General features: G+C 38.0%; 1 pseudogene; it reads left to right on the top strand.

Moving 5' to 3' along the window:
* The first annotated feature begins 6,138 nt into the window (after window positions 1–6,138).
* LOC148932531 (uncharacterized) lies at window positions 6,139–11,437 on the top strand (annotated as a pseudogene).
* Window positions 11,438–14,416: the final 2,979 nt, after the last annotated feature.

Here is a 14,416-nt window from a genome sequence, read left to right as displayed (position 1 = left end):
CGCAGGTCTCCCTTTTTTAAAAAATAGAATAGCAAGCTAAATTTAGTTTTGAGAAAGATAGTAACTTGATGACATGCATTCTTTTTCTGCTCCTATCTTCTTAAGTCTTATGATAATTAAATTGAAGGATTTTATTATTAAGAGAATTAACTTATCAATGAATTTGTTTATTCTTGTCGGGGTTCTCTTTAATCATTTTGAAAATATTTCACATTTTATTTTCATAATTTAAATTCCACACTAGCTTATCAATCTGAAATTATTTAACTCTAATATTTAATTACAAGGGAAAATAAATTATTTTAACTCAAAAATTTAATTCGGTACTAGCTCGAGGGATTGTTTTGTATCTACTGACAGTCTGACATTTAAAGCATCATTACTTAATTAATGTGGTTATAAAACAATCCAGTGCTTAATTAATGAGGTAATTAGGCTCCAATAATTTCCTTTCATCCCTTGTCCAAATAATTTTGAGTTGGACTCTTAGTTTTAATTTCAATGCAAGGAAGCAAATCCCTAGTCCAACCCGGAGGCCCAAAAAGAGAGAGCTAGACCTAAGACCCTTCTTCTTCCCCCTCACTTTTCTTCACCCGAACCCTCGTTTTGGAGAGAGATGGTATTCCCTCTCTCTAAACCTCTCGCCGTCAGCCGCCGGCGACACCTCTTCCTCCGGCGATCATTCACCTTCGATCACTTCTTTCTATCAACCTCTTTCCCCTTCTCTCTTGCAACGCCTACCGCCACCACCACACCTCTCGCTCGGAGAGCCGCTTGCATGCGGCAGTTGAGCCTATCGCCGTCGCTCTCTCTCCCACAGCGCTCTCTCGCTGTTTTTACTGCACAAGTGATATCTCTCCCTTCCCGACGTCGTCACACGGTGCGTGCGGTGGTTGCTGCGGATGCATGACAGCAGTGACCATCGTCGCCTCCTCTCTCAGCCCAGCTTCGCGCCGCCTCCAAGGATGTCTCCGGCGAGTTTAAATCCTTCTCTACACCCTTTCTTTTGTATTTTCATATTGCTTTATGTATATATTTAGATATTTTGGCTTTTTCTTTCGTAGACTTGTATCGATTGTGTGACTACCTTCTTCCTCTGGAGTAGAATCTTAGCTTTCCAACTATCTAATTGTTATAGTCGTAGGTCTTGTTTCATGATTCTGGGATAACTTATGTTGATTATTTTGAAAGCTACTCCCTCCGTCCCGGCTAAGATGACACATTGCTTAGCCGGCACGGGATTTTAGGAGTTATTGGTTAAAGTGTTTAATTGGAGAGAGAGAAGGTGTATGTAAGTATTAAAGTAGAGAGATAAAGAAAGATAGATATTTTAATAGGAGTGAGAAAAAGTGGTTGAGTGTATTAATTGGAGAGAGAAAGTTACCAAAAAGGAAAATGTGTCATCTTAGTTAGGACAAACTAAAAAGGAAAACGTGTCATCTTAAGCGGGACGGAGGGAGTAATTGTTTCATGGAAGATTTGTTCTTAATTTCTTCTCTTAATTGAGGAAACTTCTAAATTCCTATATTCCTATTATGATGCACATGATAGCAAGAATTGATTTCTCTATTTACTTACTTGGGAATGAAAGTCTTGGTTCCTTAGCTTCCAAAACAGTTGGGAGTGAACGTTTTTTTGGTGATAGGGTGGAAGAAGAAGAAAAATAAATTGAACTGCATATGACATGCAATCTTCCTTAGTAAGTCTCATGGGTACAGCTCATTGTTTCAATACGTAGCATGATTTTGAGTAGTACACCAAAGTGTATAATTGAGGATTAGGGGAAAGATTACATATTTTCTCTCTCCTAATAAAGAATGAAAAAGATTAGGGGAAAGATTATATATTTTCTCTCTCATAATAAAGAATGGAAATTAAGTAGAGAATGAATCTCTCTATCTCTCTCATTTTCTTCAAGGGTCTTAGGAGATTTTCGGAGTTACGTGTTAGGATTGACAACCCTAATATTAGTAATCAACATTTGCATCGCATGAACATAAGCTAGGTGACTCGTCCTATCAAAGTAATAATTGTGCTAGAGTATTGTTGTTTGGAAATTGTATAACCATAACTGTGAGCGCATATCCCTGGAATTCCCCTTATCTCTATCGTTTATCTTTGTGTTTTATATGCATTAAGTTGTTATTTGCTTTCAATTGTTTTCAGTTTTCAAAAGTTTCCAAAATCTTTTGGTTCTCCAGATAGTAATTGAGCGTGTTCGATATCCGGTACTGACCTTTGGCTATACTATTTCTATTCTGTATACTTGCAGGTAGGGATGTCAGTCGGGCCAGCCCACCAGGTTCCGGGCCAACCCTATTCGGGTTACGGGCCAATCGGATGCGGGCTAATCGGACTGTAATTTTTTTCGGGTTATAAAAGTTCAACACTAACCCTAAAAGCTCGGGTTTCGGGCTAGCCCAGCGGGCTAATCGGTTTGCTACCGATAAAATTAACATGCGTTCAATCCAATAAATAATGGTGAAAATTAGTTATATTTATAAAATGTAAAATATTTAATTATGATAAATTTGAAATATAGGCTTAAACTCAAACATAAACATGATCAAATACCAATATTTGAGATTTATGCAATATAAAACATAAACATCAAGAAATTTTAAAGCATGTTTTAGAAATTTAAATATATTTTTTAGTGAATTTGAAGTTTCTAATTTATATATCTATTATTATGTTAATAAAAATTTAATATATAATTTATATATTTAATATCTAAAATTGAAAGTTATTTTTTTAGTAATTTATATTATAAAATAACCAATGAATTGTCGAATTAGAGCCAAACAAATAGAATGATAGAAATTTTATCGGGTTTTCGGGCCAGACCATCGGGTTTTTGGGTCTGGCCCTGACGGGTTGCAGGTTAATCGGGTGCGGGCTAATCAGGCTGTAATTTTATCGGGTTAGAAATTTTCAGCCCTAACCCTGTAAATTTGGCGAGCTATTCTGGCCGGCCCACGGGTTGCGGGCTACATTGACATCCCTACTTGCAGATATTAATAGTGCTAAAAAATAGTGCATCAATTGTATCTACTTTTTCTCCACATTTCTTATACTTTACCACAATAGGACTGCCGCGGCGGCCGCCGTGTCGCGCAGTTGCGCCACAAAGGTCGCGCCGCGGTGGTCCTTCGTCAGCCGAGGACACAGCGGAGGCGGGTGGGAGGGTGTAGATCGTGCGGCGGAGCCGCGGCAGTCTATTGTGCACCGCTAGACCACCGCGGTATGAATATCCTATTTGTTTTTTCTTAATTTATTTCTATAAATTAAACCTCTTCCTCATTTTTTACTTCACACATCTACACTATAAACCCACAGCCATATTTTCATATTTCTAGAGTTTGCACAATGCAAAGCCACGACACTGATTCCCCCGGCACCAAAGAATCGCACTACCCGAGCAGCGGGAGCATATATCCATGCAGTGGGACTCAAGTCTCAACTGCCGGCAGCAACACCGCACTTCTATCGACGTGAACGGCTTAGCTGGATGTGGGGCTTGGGGGTATAGGGTGCCCCTCCACCCCAGATGTGGGGTCCTCCCTCCAACCAGAGGACTTAGGGTCGACCCGAATTGGCATTTGGGGACTACCAGCCCAACATGGATGCAGTAAACAATCTAGTGATTGATACCACTACTCCTCTGCCCCACCCCCAATCCCTCGCTGATTTTGATTCGTTAACATTTGAGCATATGTGTATCCGTCTAACGCGGTGGGAGAACCTGTACCGCCCCCGTCATCGGCACCGGTACATGGACGCGTGCAGACGCATGCGCCGAATCGGAGAGCAGGTGGGAGACGCGGTGGCTAATCAATGCAGGAGTCCATTGCTGTGGCAAAGGAGTGCAGTGGCGGACGCAGGATTTTGACGGTGGGGGATCTAAACCAGGGTTCCTAGTACTATTGGTATCTTTTAGCGCCGGCAAATTAGAGCATCAATTATAAACGTTAGACATATATTAAGGTGATTATTAGTAGATGCAAAGAAAACATAAAAGAAAAGAAAAGAAAAAACCTTATTGGATAAGAGAGATTTAAAAAGATAATAAAAATAAATATAAATTATTGAAGAAAAGAAAGATTTGAATTGAATTCTAAATTATAGCAATGTAAAATGTAAAAAAAAAGAAAGAAATATAAATAAGAAAGCATGAAATAGAAAATAGAAAAATGAATGTGAAATGTAAGGTAAAATTTTGTAATTGCACTTATAGTGAGAATTTAATTCTCAAACAAAGAAAACTACATAATAAAAAAGGAAGAGTATAATAAAAAGGGTAAACTGCCTTTAAAATCGCCAACTTTCACAAAAGGTTGGTATTTCCCGTGAACTTTAAAAGTTGCACGTAAAATCGCAAACTTTGCTCTGTGTGCAAATTTCCCGAGTCGGGTATTCCGGCTAAGTAGAGTGCTGACGTGTGTAAGTGTCTGACGTGGATGATGTTGTGGACGCTGATGTGTGTAATGACATGGATTTTAAATTTTATATTTTTAAAATCATATTTTAAAATACAAAATCCCCAAATTGCTTAAACACATCTAACCCTAAAATAGAATCACACGGTTTCTTTTGCACAGTGCGGCGACGCGAGCTCTTCCCCGACAACGACCGTGACGGCGACGGTGACCGCAACATCCGATGGCGCCGGCGACTCCGTAAGTTCCGCACTCCGTAACCTCCGCTGCTCAATTTTTTGTTGATTTTGTGTAGGAAGAATTTTGGTTTCATTAATTTATGTTATTTGTCCCAATCCTTAAAAAAGTAGTGGAGAGTTTGAGAATTCGACGGTGTTTTATAATGAATTTTGGTAAATTCGAGAGTTTGAAAATAGTAAACTTCATGTGCTTTTTTTTATTTATGCACTTTTCTGTTAATTGCAAATTGGCTTCAAGTAGTAGTGCTCAATGATTTGGCCATTCGATGTCATTTTACTATTTCTCCTGGAAAAGCTTAGTATCTTGGTATGCCTAGTTTGTTTTTCTTAATGCTATCACTTGAATTATTTGAAAGGGTGGATAGAGATAAGGATGATTAATTTGTTTTTCAAAGTTGGTTAGTGTGAAAAAGAATCATGAAAAAAAATAGAAAAAGCAATCTGCTTTGTTAAAGCACCATTTGTGATTTGTGTTTAGATTGGCTCCACCGACTGTATGTGCAGTCTTAATAGTGCTACTTTATTAAATAATATTATATGCTACCATACGTCTAAACCTGGCTTTTTAAAATAAGATTTAGAATAAGATTTGAATTCAATGGTTTTTACTGAACATGAATTCACAAAAAATGTGAACTCAAAGTTGAAATTTGGAATTTGAATGCAGGGACGATATTTTTGGCCTATATATTCATCATGGAGGACATTTCAGGCCAAATGGAAAGTTTCATAAATATATTGGTGGTAAGTGATCTAGACCCAGATAGATTTGGGTATTTTGACTTAGTTGAAGAATTGAATAAAATAGGAATTGACACATGGGGTAGACTCACCTTTGTGAATCCTATGTCAGCAACCCATGTGGATATAAAAAGTGATATGGAGGTGATGGAGATGTTATCTGCTACTCTAAGAGATAGTTTTAACATAATGTGTAGTATATATGTTGTTGATGGGAGAAAGTCTACTGAAGGCATGGGTAGTGAACATGTGGGAGAGAACGGGGTGAAAAAGGCTGAAACTGTGAGTAGCAAGAGTGTGGTTGAAAAGAGCAACTTTGAATCTGCCAAAAAAATTAGAACTTCCACTTCTATGAGCAAGAGTAAGAGTGTGATTGAAAAAAGTGTGGAGAAAGATGTGATTGAATCAATGGAGAAGAGTGTTGTTGAAAGTGTTAGTAAGAATGTTGCTATATCTTCTGATAGAAGTGGCATTGAGAGGGTGGCTAAGTCTACTGAGAAGCAAGGTAGTGAGAGGGTAGTTAAGTCTACTAAGAGGCGAGCTAGTCAGAGGGTAGTTAAGTGTACTGAGGGAGCTAGATCAGCTAATGAGGTTTTTGGGGAAGATTATGAAAGTTCAAGTGATGACAGTTTTATACTATCAAGTGATGAGGAGACCGATGATGAAATGGAAGCCGTTGAACTAGAGAGGATGAAGAATATGAGGAATGCAGAAGGAAGATGAAAGAGAGAAAGAAGCCCATTGTAATAACTGATGAGATGTTCCACGGTATATTCAATGGAGGACAAAGGATTGAGTATGTGTCTGAATATGAAAATTCTGAAGAGGATGATATTTATTCTGACTTCACTGACTTTGAAGATGAAGGGAGACGAACTAAGCAACGACATGCCAAAGTGATGTATGATCCAACATGTGATCATAAGCTTCTTACATTCAGTACTGGTGTGGGATTTATTGATGGACACCAGGCTAGAGACGCACTGGCAGATAATGCAGTGTTGAATGGATGGCAAATTCATTTTAAAAGAGCAAGTAAGGAGGAACTTCAAGCAGGTTTCCAGAGTCCTTGTGAATGGATGATATCTGGGAGTAAAGTGAGCAAAACTGGTGTACTTTTAATTAAAAATTAGGAAGGGGTTCACACTTGTCCTAGGGCTATGAGGAATAAAATTGCTACATCAAATTGGATTGCTAGAAAATACTTTCTTGTCTTCAACCTTAAACCAAATATGAGTTATAAAGACTTAGGTAGGGATTTGATGCAGAGGTATGCTGTTGAGGCTACAAGGTGGAAGTTATACCATTCTAGACGAAAAGCTATTGATTTGTTGACAGGATCTGTTGAAGATCATTATGCCAAGTTGAGGAGCTATGTACTAGAGTTGAGTAAAGCTGACAAAGAAGGCAGGTTTCAGCTACATGTGGAAGTAGGTGTTGTGTTCAAGGCAATGTACATTGGATTTAGTGGGTTGCGAAGAGGTTTCAAGGAGGGGTGTAGGAGGGTGATTGGACTAGATGGGGCTTTCTTGAAGACTTACCTAGGTGGCATTTTGTTATCTGCATTAGGAATTGATGGGAATAATCAAATGTATCCCATAGCTTGGGCAATAGTTGAAGTTGAGAACGAGGTTTGCTGAAGTTGGTTTATTAACATTTTAGTGCAAGAGCAGAATTGGGTGAAGGAGTTGGAATTACTATAATTAGTTATCAACAAAAGGTATAGACTAAACTGACACTTTACTTGTGCATTCACTAAATACTTAGATTAAAACTTACATGAATATTTATTATTGTAGGCGCTTGGGGCTTGAGAATGCGGTCAAGGAGCTTATCCCATTAGTTGAGCATAGAAATTGTGCCATACACATATATGCCAATTGGAAGAAAGTCCACAAAGGTCCTAAACTGAAGCAGCTTTTTTGGAAGTTGGTTAGAAGCACATACAGGCAGGAGTATGACTTGGCATGCAAGGAATTAGAGAGTGAGGATGGACAAGAACCTAAGCAAATTCTGTAAGGCATTCCTCACCACAACACAATGCTCTTATTCTATTTTGAACAATGTATGTGAGTGTTTCAATGCGTACATTTTGGAGGCTAGAAATAAACACATAATTGAAATGCTTGAGGAGATAAGAACAACGTTTATGGAGAGGTTGTATAGAAAGGCTGTCGAGATTTCATCTGCTGGGAGTAGTTCAACCGTTTGTCCAAAAAAAAAAAAAAAAAATCAATGCAATGGTATATGAGAGCAGAAACTGTACGACAATACCTGCATTAGGGGGAAATTTCGAAGTTACTCACTTCGATGACAGATTTGTAGTGACTCCTTCAAAAAGACACTGTGGTTGTAGAAAGTGGGATATAACGGGCATCCCTTGTTTGCATGGTATTGCTTAGGGGTGGCAAATCGTGCGTGTTGTGTCGTTATCGTGTCGACACGATAACGACACGACACGATAACAACAAACACGAACACGACACTCGTTAAGAAAACTCCAAACACGAACACGAACACAACCCGCTACTCTCAGACACGAACACGACACGAACCCATTAACGACACGAACCACTTCGGGTCAATATGACACGATAACAACACATATATGACACAACACAATAACGACACTATAATAATAATATTATAATATATTAATATTATTTTTAATATGAAATTTTAAATTTTAAATTTTTTAAAATAAATAAAAATAAAAATAATATTATAATATACTTAATGTAACAACCCGTCTTCCTAGGATATAATAAATACGGCGACTGCTACCAAAAGGACTTAAAAGCACCAAACATCAGCTAGGGTTTCATTAAAAGAGATTTGACCAAAGTATTTAAAGGAAAATATCAGAGCAATAAGTCAACGGCTTAACCTAGAAGCCTCAATAAATAAAGGAAGATACCATAGACTATGATAAAAAAATATCAAGGTTCGACATAATTCCAACGAAAACCAAAACATGTATCAATCTTCTTAAACCAAAGGGAAACAAGTTCAAAATGACCAAAGCTACTAAAGAGTTTCAAAAGTTCAGCGGAAAACGACCAAGAGAAAGGGCAGCTATGTATGAAGACACAACTACGCTTGAAGTTCAAATCATCCATCTTAATTAATTAATATGCTCAACACCCGCCACCGCTTGTCATCGTTCAACCTGCCCATAAGGAAAACACATGCAGGGCTGAGTATTTTGAAATACTCAGTGAACTCGTTGCCAAAACGTTTTATAAGTTATGCCACCCTTACCATAGTGAACTCGAGGTTTTACAGTTATCAAAATAAATATTCTACGAGTATTACAAAAATATTTTCCATAGACTGGTCAGTCAAACAATCTCCCCACTTTTCTCATCAATTTCCACAATCACAACATTTCCATGGTGCGACGAAAGTGTGGCCACACTTTTCGCCCACGAGACCGGCCGACTAGCAAGGACGGCTCCCGATCCCACCGTGTACACAACCTGGTAGGGTTTGCGGCCCTACTCAGACTCGAATTCGTTTAAACATATCCATAGCCCTATAGCCCAATGGAGCGAACTCACAAACTAGGCATCAGGCGCACAATATCACAACAAAACAGTAATAGGCATGGCATAACAGTTAAACCACCCTTATCTCTCCACATACATAAATTTACAACATAAAAGAGTTTAAGAATAAAGCCCACCTCGACTGCATAGATTTCAAGTATGTTCTTTCCCTTGTTATCCTGCTTCGCAACCGAGGTTTCACCTTTTAATCACATAGGCATATATCACAAATCAGATTCAACACAAACTCCTAACTCATGCATGTCTCAACGCTTTCCCTTTTCCCATCGATTTATCTTAACATCATCAATCAAAGTCATGTTCATCACATAAGTTCCATTCGCATCTCAACTCTAGATCTAACATCAACATATGTCACACATGAGTGTTTTGCCAACACACACACACGCACACACTCGCAACACACACACACACGCCACACACGACGCACACATGCATACATATATTCCATATCCCCTTTATCCCACTTTCACTCAAACAAGATGCATGAGGGTTCAAGAATATCGATTAATCGGTCAGATGAAGAAGAATTAATATAAGAATACCTTTTTGAGAAAAACGAACGGTAGAAACGAAGTAAAGACTTGGTTCTTCAAAAATCTTGAGGCTCAAACTCTATCTCTTCTCAAAGGATGGAGGATTATAGGAGAAAAGTAGAAGAAAATTGAAAGAGTGAGAAGAGAGGGAGAGGCCGAGAGTTTGGGGTGGGGGGCGAAAATTGTGATGGCTAGGGTTAGGGGTTTCTCTTATTTATAGTGCTCAATAAAATCTTTAGGTAAATAGAATAGAATATTTGGTAAGATTTGATTCTCTACAATTAAAACAAATATTGTGGAGTAAGGAGGAAGAAATAATAAAACAAAGTGAGCTAGGATTCAAGCATGGGAATTTTCGAAAACTGTGGCTTTTAATTAGCTAAGATTTCGTTTTGTATATTTTACGGAGTAGAATAAAATATCACGGAGCAAAATAAAAATAAGAATTCTCCCAACTAGGGATTGGAAATAGGCGTGTAGTGTGCCTTTTACATAAAGAATGGGTTTTTAATATTAACTAAAATAAGATATGGCAAGATCTCTTGAGGTATGGAAAGATTTGGTAGAATATTTAAATTCTAGGTATGGAAGGAAATCAAATAAGGGATCAATAAAAATAAAATAAATTCTTCCTTCCCAAAGATAGGTGATTTTCGAAAATCACCTTAATAATAATATGGTTCGATTTTTCCCATTAAGAAATAGGGAAATAATTGGGTTTTGGATTTAATTTGGATAAATATCCCAAGAATTAAATTAAATCCGGAAAAATAGAATTCTCTCTCCAAAGAGTCAAGGGGTTCGAAAATCTCAAGAATTAGGTGGCTAGTATTTATGGAAATTTTCCCTAATATTCTCACTCACCCTTAACCAATAATTCACCTCATAATTTAATTAATCACATGCCACATCACATAATCAACAAGTTTGACTTTTCAAACTTCCAACGCAGCCCTAGACTCGCCTCGGTCATAGCAACTCATGCAATAAATTCGTTCATCAATTAATTCACGTCTCCCACGTCATCAATAAAAATTTTAGGGCTCTACAATTAGGGTTCGAAAATCTGGGGTGTTACACTTAATGTGTAACACGAACACGACACGAACACGACACGAAATAATATTACTCCCTCTGTCCCCCATTAGGAGTAACACTTTGACCGGGCACGGGTTTTAAGAAATGTAAAGAAAAGTTAGTTGAAAAGTTTATTGGAATGTGGGACCCACTTTTTTATATTGATTTTATAATAAAATGTGAGTGAAATGAGTTAGTGGAATGTGAGACCTACTTACCATTTATGGTTAAAATGAAGTGCTACTCTTAATTGGGGACGGACCAAAATGAAAATTAGTAACTCTTATTCGGGGACGGAGGGAGTATAATATACTTAACGTGTAACACGAACACGACACGAAATTTTCATGTCGTTATCGTGTCGACACGATAAGGACACGAACCCAATAAGCTTTGACACATACCCATTAATTTCGTGCGGGTTCGTGTCGTATTATCGTGTCGTGCGAAATATTGCCAGCCATAGTATTGCCGCTATTAACTTTCTGAAGGAGGATGTCGATGAATATGTCAACCAATACTTTTCAGTGAGCAAGTATAAGTTGGCTTATGGGTATGGCTTGCCAGCTGTGAATGGGGAGATCCTATGGCCTGTTGCTGAAGGTTATCCCGTCACCCCACCACCTGTGAGAAAGATGCCTGATAGACCTAAGAAAGTTAGGAGGAGGGACCCATTTGAGAAGGATCCGGACAGACCAAACATGCTAAGGAAGATATGTGTGATGACTTGCCAAAACTGTTTCCAAGAAGGCCATAACTCTAAGACCTGCAAGAATGAGACTGTTCGTCTGCCAGTGTTCGTCTGCCAGAGCAACCAAAGGTCGGTTTTTGTTTGACTTTAATACATTGATTTGTGGGAGGCCTCGCAAGACGCCACATAGTGGCACCACCACGGTTCGACGGAAGGGTAGAGGAAGAGAGCGTGCTGGAGCTGAACCGAGTGCAGCAAACCCGGATGGAGTAGTCACTACTCAACAAAGTACAACCTAGAGATGTGTCATGAAGATGTTCTTTGTTTGGGTTTGTTCATTTTGAGTTATTTGGCTTGTTTTGATGACAATTTGATACATTTGGTGTGTTTTGTTGACATTTTGAGCTATTTGGCTTGTTGGTCACAATTTGAGACATTTGGAGATATTTGGTGTGTTTTGTTGACATTTTGAGCTATTTGTCTTGTTAGTGACAATTTGAGACATTTGGAGATATTTGGTGTGTTTTGTTTTGTTTACATTTTGAGCTATTTGGTTTGTTTTGGTAACAATTTGAGATATTTGGAGATATTTGCCTATCATCTGCCACTTTGCAAGTTTGGTTTGTTGGTCAAGAATACAAGAAGGTAAACATCTGCCTCAGTTATGCAGATTATATTATTTTTTTCTTTCCTCATTCTGAACTAAAATATCAACTTAATGCAATAAAACGTCTACAAGCTAAGTAATTTCTGAAGCACCAAAACTAGTTTCTCTACTCAAAGAAATCTTTTCTTCATGGATGATGGTGAAATGATCCCCATCTCTGCATTCTATATGACAAAACAACTGACTTTTCTCTTCAGACGATTCCTCCAAGTCAACTGCAGAGCTCCTTTCCTTTCCTTCAAAATTTTAATTTCAAATAATGTTCCCATAGATATTCATATTGCTTACAACACCATTGATAATATAGTTTAGACAAAGATAAATCTAATCTGTTGAGCATTAAATTAATAAAGAATACATGAACAAGAAGGATAAATGAATTAAGTTAACATTGCATCTGCATTGAAAATTTCATAAAGTCTACAACGAAGATAAAGTTGGGGATACATTAGAAATTCAATGTAAAATCCTAGACATAGGTGACATACATTAGACTATTACATAATCTGGACTATTATAGTCTAGATGAGAAGCCACACCACAACACATAAACACAAAATGGTATACTTCAATTTCCGGTTCTGTCAACGCAAATTTTCAGCCACTATTTGGAGTAATTCCAATTCAACCTCTTTGGAACGGACTTTCTCTGTTAGCATATCATGCATAGCAACTCTCGCTTGCAATGCTTTTTGCATGTTGTCCTTCTCCACTTTCAATTTTTGCATATAGTTCTCTTGATTCGGTGACAAAGATGGGTCAATCCAGCGGAAGAACTTGCAGTCGTCCTCCTTCCAAATATAGCACCGGTAGAAACGTCGTCCAGGATTTGCATCCGTCTTCGATGTTACAACTTGAGCTTCAATTCCATGATTGCAAACCACGACTTCTGGCGTTGGCCAACTCCTATGGCTCATATTACACGACGATGTGGACATCCTACACACACACAAATGATAAACACAAAACACAAACAAGAGAGAAAAAATGACTCTAAAGCTCAATAAAATCAGACAACACAAGCGTCTGTAATGAGATTTAAAAATCAAGTCTTTGAATTACTGCATCATGTTTTGTCTAGAAATATGATTAATCTCATGGTAAAGTCGAGCAAGTATGTATAATTGGCAATTTGGCATGAATTACCTCATTAAAAATACATACCGCACACATGAGATGCTCCAAATCCAATTAAATCACTAATAATGTGCTTCCATGGTTACAAGAATAAACGCAAGAACAAGAATAAACATACAAATTGGAACAAACTAAATATAACCCTATATCGATTTGAACTCACAATTCGAATAGAATCCCAAATCGATTTGAACCCACGATTCGAAATAGAACCCTAAATCGATTTCAATAAAAGTAGAATCAATGCAATTCGAAATAAACCCTAAATCGAATTAATGCAATTCGAAATAAATCCAAAATTGAATCTGACTTTCAAGAAATCTAACCTCATTTTTGTCGAAATTGTCTGGATGGTGATTTTCGGATGTTGATGTTCTCTCGATGCAGATTAGCGCAATTTTTCCCAGATATCAGCGCGATTTTGGTGAAGATAGAAATTGTAGTTTTATTCTTCCAGAAATACGTATTGAAATATAATATGAGGTTTTTTAATATTTTTTTTAGAATAACACAAAACGACGTAGTTTTGTGTTCCGGCTGCCTAGTCATGCTTCCAGCTGCCACATAAGATAAGTTAATACTAGAAAATTTCAGGGACGGGTCACCCAGGAAATTTGCACAACCCGACAAAGTTTGCGATTTTTCGTGCAACTTTTAAAGTTCACGGGAAATACCGACCTTTTGTGAAAGTTGTCGATTTTAGAGGCAGTTTACCCTAATAAAAAAGTAAATATATTACTACTACATAATAAAAAAAAGGAAGAGATGTGAAAACAAACTTGAGTTTGCTGACAATCGATCTCTAACCATCACTACAATAGGCTGAGATGGAAGCCAACTCCACTACTAGATTGTTTGGAAAAATCTTTACTATGAATAATACATAGTCATTCTTAAAATAGTTGGGGGTTCCATGGGTCCCCCATGTCCCTCAATAGGTCCGCCTCTGAAGGCGTGGTACTTAATATCGGAGGATTCAGCTGTTGGAATAGATTAGACGAAAAGTGGTTTCTGGGCCTGCGTCGTCACCGTCTACGATGAGTTCAAGCCGCGAGGCACGGCAAACCGGAATGAGGACCAGCTCCGAAAAAAATGGAAAAAGGATTAAAACCGCCGTCAGCAGGTTCTCGGGTATCCACCCAAACAATCCCTGCCTAGCTGAGAGTAGCCGCCACAAGGCCGACATAAAGGCTCTGTCGTACGAGATGTATAGAGAGAATGAGAAATATCCCAAATTCACCTACTGGGAGGGATATCTCAATCTCAGGGATTCAATGAAATTCAAGGCCGTTTGTGAGGAAGAGGTTAAGGCGCCGCCAA

The sequence above is a fragment of the Salvia hispanica genome, chromosome 2, assembly GCF_029641045.1.
Source record: "Salvia hispanica isolate PSC_SH4W2 chromosome 2, Shi_PSC_v1, whole genome shotgun sequence".
NCBI lineage: Eukaryota > Viridiplantae > Streptophyta > Magnoliopsida > Lamiales > Lamiaceae > Salvia > Salvia hispanica.
The sequence above is the reverse complement of the archived record's forward strand: the minus strand, read 5'-3'. Positions and strand labels throughout refer to the sequence as shown.